Source organism: Nicotiana attenuata, unplaced genomic scaffold, assembly GCF_001879085.1.
Source record: "Nicotiana attenuata strain UT unplaced genomic scaffold, NIATTr2, whole genome shotgun sequence".
NCBI lineage: Eukaryota > Viridiplantae > Streptophyta > Magnoliopsida > Solanales > Solanaceae > Nicotiana > Nicotiana attenuata.
This window is the reverse complement of record NW_017670915.1, coordinates 297,330-302,848: the sequence shown is the minus strand read 5'-3', so window position 1 is coordinate 302,848 and position 5,519 is coordinate 297,330.

Below are 5,519 nucleotides of genomic sequence, written 5' to 3'. Positions count from 1 at the left end.
TGATACATTTGGGCTTCGTGCCGATTATTTGGATCCTTCAGGGATTACTATCACTGTTTTTCACACTATTTGACATATAAATGGATTCAGTCCTAAGTACACATGCTGTTTTGAAATACTCAGTTATTTTCTAAGATTTGAATACAAAATACTATTTTATTGACCTCCTGAGCTGAGAACTATTATTTGACATTGCCCATGTGGCTTGTGTGTGTTTCTGGACTGAGCATGGATCGGGCTGCGCGCTGCAGCGGTATTATATGGATGTTGGTGCCACGAGATGGCTGATTATTTGCGCTTGGGCTGTAGGAGCTCCTCCGGAGTCTGTACACACCCCCAGTGAGCGCCGTCGACGTTAAACGGATCGGGCTGCACGCCGCAGCGGGTACTGGAATGTACCGTTCTATGTGTTGCATTGCATTCATGCATCATTATTTATCTGTTTATCTGTCATGGTTCTTTCTGTACTATTATTGCATTGACCTGTTGTTTCACTGTTAAATGTTTGGGCTGCCAGTTATAGTTTACCTTGCATTATTTTCGTGATTTCTTATCTTCAGCCACTAGTTATGTTTATTACTCACTGGGTCGGAGTATTCACATTACTCCCTGCACCTTGCGTGCAGATCCAGGTGCATCACAGGCTGATTGAGGGCTATATAGCAGGACAGCAGTACCAGAGAGCATTGAGGTAGCTGCATGGTGTTCGCAGCCTTGATCTCTCCTTCCTATCTCTACTCTTTATTTCTGCACTTCTGTAGACAGACTTGTATTAGGAGATACTCTGTATTAGAGGCTCATGATCGTGACATCGGGTCCTAGTTGGGTATTTTATTGCAGTATTTTATTAAGCTTTCAGTTGTTTCACTGTTATTTCCAGGATTTTGATAAAACAGATTAGTATCTATTGTCCGAGCTTGCAAGTAATGATCTGTTTAAGTTGGGAATATTGTTGAAAGGTCGGGCTTGCCTAGCAGTGCGTTGGGCGCCATCACGACCGGGGGTTGGGTCGTGATAAGTTGGTATCTGAGCCAAGGTTACTTGGTCTCGCGAATCATGAGCCGGTTTAGTAGAGTCTCGCGGATCGGTACGGAGACGTCTGTATTTATCCTCGAGAGGCTGCAGAACCTTTAGGAAAAACTTCATATTCTTGAAATTCTTGTCGTGCGACTTTGTTGATCCGAGAACTAAACTTCTGTATTCTATTCTTTCGCAGATGGCGAGAACCCGAGCTACCGGACGTGACGGACGACCACCAGTACCACCCACTAGAGGCCGTGGACGCGGTCGTGGTCGTGGTCGAGGCAGACCAGCGAGGGCAGCACCTGTAGATCCACCAGCTGCCCCGGTTCAGGACCAGCTTCCACCTGTAGATGCTCCAGCAGCACCTGTTCAGGTACCGGCAGCGCCCATTGTGATTCCTGGCCTCCAGGAGGCCTTGGCTCAGATATTATCCGTTTGCACTGGCCTGGCTCAGGCAGTCTCAGCCACTACTGCAGCAGCTACTTCACAGACCGGGGGAGGTCATCAGACCCCCGTTGCTCGCACACCTGAGCAGGTTATTCAGGGATTGCAGACACCGGGAGCAGCCCCAGCTCAGCCGGTTGCACCAGTTGCACCAGTTCCACCAACTGCAGATTATGTGGTTCCAGCTATGCCAGACGATGAGCAGCGTCGTCTTGAGAGGTTCGGTAGGCTCCAGCCTCCGACGTTCAGTGGTGCTGAGGGCGAGGATGCCCAGGGATTTCTAGACAAGTGTCAGCGTATGCTTCGCACCGCAGGGATTTTGGAGTCGAGTGGAGTGGATTTTACTACTTTCCAGTTCTCAGGGCCTGCATTTACATGGTGGGAGGATTTTGAGAGGCGTACCACTCTCTTTCTGGAGAAGTACGTACCGCAGTCTCGTAGAGAGGAGCTGCGTCGTCAGTTTGAGTGGTTGGTTCAGGGTGACATGTCTGTGACCCAGTACGAGATGAGACTTTCACAGCTAGCCCGTCATGCTACTTGGATGATCCTGACAGATCGGGAGAGGATTAGGAGGTTCGTGGATGGCCTCAACTATTCACTCCGCATTTTGATGACCAGAGAGAGGGTTTTGGGTGCCTCGTTCGAGGAGGTAGTTGATATTTCTTGTGATATTGAGACGGTCACCGTAGGGAGCGTGAGGAGAGGGAGGCCAAGAGGCCTCGAGGTTCAGGCAGTTTCAGTGGTGCTCCGTCTAGGGGCCAGTTCCAGCGTGGTAGAGGTCGTTCCTTCAGGCCTCCTCAGTCAGCTCGCCCAGAGTATAGTGGGGGCTTCTTCAGGCCGTGGTCATCAGGGATTCCAGCAGGGCCAGCCTTCACTTAGCGCCCTTCCCGCACAGATCTCTTCTCATGCCTCTTCAGCCCAGGGTTCGTCTGCAGCGAGGGGTTCCCTTCAGTTCCTCTCGTCCAGTGACCGAGGCAAGTTGCTTCGAGTGCGGTAGTTTGGCAATAGGGAAGACAATGTCCTCGCGCTTCGTGTGGTAGTCCGATCTCAGCAGAGGATCAGCCCTCCGTCTTCCTACTCCATCTACTTCAGCACCCTTCCCTGTCAGGTAGGGGTGGGGGCCAAGGCACGCTAGGGGCGCCTCCCTAGGGGTGGAGAAGACCGATTCTGGCGGTTGGCCAGGATCGATTCTCTGCCTTCCAGACAGAGGGATGCCATTGCATTCAGATGCAGTTATCATACGTATTATCTCAGTTCTTCCTCAGGGGATGCCCTCTGTCTTTGTTTGATCCCGGTTCTACCTACTCTTATGTGTTTTCATATTTTGCCCATCATGTGGGTACGACCCGAGGGTGTCTTGCTTTACCTGGTTGTGCATTTGTACTACCCCGGTGGGTGATACTATTGTTTGTAGAACCATTGTATCGGTCTTGTCTGTGGACTATTGGGGTCTGGAGACCCGAAGTTTGATTATGTTATTGTTGAGCATGGTAAGATTTTGATTGTTATCCTGGCATGAACTGGTTATCTCCGTGCCATTTGCTAATTTCTGGACTGTCATGCTAAGACAGTTCACATTGGCCATACCGGGTGTCCGAGATTGAGTGGCGTGGTATGACGAACTATGTTTCCAAGTAGGGTGATTTTCCTTTCCTAAAGGCCCCACGCGGTATGGTTGGGAAAGGTTGTCTATCGTATTTGGCTTTTGTGAGAGATGTTGGAGCTGAGACTCCTAGTCTCGATTCTGTTCCCGTTGTGAGGGACTTCCCTGATGTGTTTCCAGCGGACCTGCCGGGCATGCCGCCGGACAGGGACATTGATTTTGGTATTGATCTGGTGCCGGGCACTCAGCCCATCTCTATTCCTCCCTATCGTATGGCACCAGCAGAGTTGAAAGAGTTGAAGGAGCAGCTTCAGGAACTCCTAGATAAGGGGTTCATCCGTCCGAGTGTGTCACCGTGGGGTGCACCGGTCTTGTTTGTGAAGAAGAAGGAGGGCATAATGAGAATGTGCATTGACTACAGGCAATTGAACAAGGTGACAGTGAAGAACAAGTATCCCCTGCCCCGTATTGACGATTTGTTTGACCAGCTTTAGGGGGCAAAGGTATTCTCCAAGATTGATCTCCGTTCAGGCTATCACCAGCTGAAGATTAGGGATTCAGATATTATGAAGACTGCTTTCAGGACTAGATATGGGCACTATGAGTTTCTGGTTATGTCCTTTGGGTTGACTAATGCCCCAGCAACATTCATGCACTTGATGAACAGTGTATTTCAGCCGTATCTGGATTCATTTGTGATTGTTTTTATTAATGACATCCTGGTATACTCGCGTAGCCAGGAGGAGCACGCACAGCATTTGAGAGTGGTATTGCAGAGATTGAGGGAGGAGAAGCTTTATGCAAAGTTCTCCAAGTGTGAGTTTTGGCTTGGGTCAGTGACTTTCCCGGGGCACGCGGTGTCCAACGATGGTATTCAGGTTGATCCGAAGAAGATAGAGGCGGTGCAGAGTTGGCCTAGACCGTCTTCAGCCACGGAGATTTGGAGTTTCCTCGGTTTGGCGGGTTATTATCGCCGGTTCGTCCAAGGTTTTTCATCTATTGCTTCGCCCTTGACCAAGTTGACGCAGAAGAGTGCACCATTTGTATGGTCGGACGAGTGCGAGGAGAGCTTTCAGAAGCTCAAGACAGTTTTGACCACAGCTCCAGTACTGGTATTGCCATCAGCTTCAGGTTCTTACACTGTATATTGTGATGCTTCGAGAGTTGGGATCGGATGTATGTTGATGTAGGAGGGTAGAGTTATTGCATATGCTTCTCGTCAGTTGAAGCCTCATGAGAAGAACTACCCTGTACATGACTTGGAGTTGGCTGCTATAGTTCATGCTTTGAAGATTTGGAGGCACTATTTATATGGCGTGTCTTGTGAGGTATTCACAAGCTATCAGCGCTCAGTGCTGTCTTAGATTGAACGTTGACTTATCTTATTGCCGTTCAATCTCTATGATCATCGTAGTCTCCAGCATTTGTTCAAGCAGAAGGATCTTAATTTAAGGCAGCGGAGGTGGCTTGAGTTACTCAAGGACTATAATATTACCATTCTGTATCATCCAGGGAAGGCCAATATAGTGACCGATGCTTTGAGCCGGAAGGCGGTGAGTATGGGTAGTTTGGCATACATTCCAGTTGGGGAGAGACCCTTTGCAGTTGATGTCCAGGCTTTGGCCAATCGGATGGTGAGGTTAGACATTTCGGAGCCTAGTCGGGTGTTGGCTTGTGTGGTTTCTCGGTCTTCCTTGTATGACCGCATTACAGAGCGCCAGTATGATGATCCGCATTTGCTTGTCCTTAAGGACAGGGTCCAGCATGGTGATGCCAGAGATGTGACTATTGATGATGATGGCGTGTTGAGGATGCAGGGCCGGATTTGCGTGCCCAATGTGGATGGGCTTCGGGAGTTGATATTAGAGGAGGCCCACAGCTCGCGGTATTCCATTCATCCGGGTGCCGCGAAGATGTATCAGGATTTGAGGCAGCACTACTGGTGGAAAAGAATGAAGAAAGATATTGTGGGTTATGTAGCTCGGTGTCTCAACTGTCTGCAGGTCAAGTATGAGCATCAGAGGTCCGGTGGTGTGTTTCAGCGGATGGATATTCCAGAGTGGAAGTGGGAGAGGATTACTATGGATTTTGTGAGTGGTCTCCCTCGTACCTCGAGGAAGTTTGATTCGATTTGGGTGATTGTGGATCGGCTGACCAAGTCCGCGCACTTCATTCCGGTGTGTACTACCTATTCTTCGGAGCGGCTAGCAGGGATTTTAATCCGGGAGATTGTTCGGTTGCATGGGGTCCTAGTTTCTATTATCTCAGATAGGGGTACTCAGTTTACTTCCCAGTTTTGGAGGACTTTTCAGCGGGAGTTGGGTACACAGGTGGAGCTGAGCACAGCATTTCATCCTCAGAGGGACGAGCAGTCCGAGCGTACTATTCAGATATTGGAGGACATGTTGCGTGCCTGTGTTATTGATTTTGGAGGTTCTTGGGCGGAGTT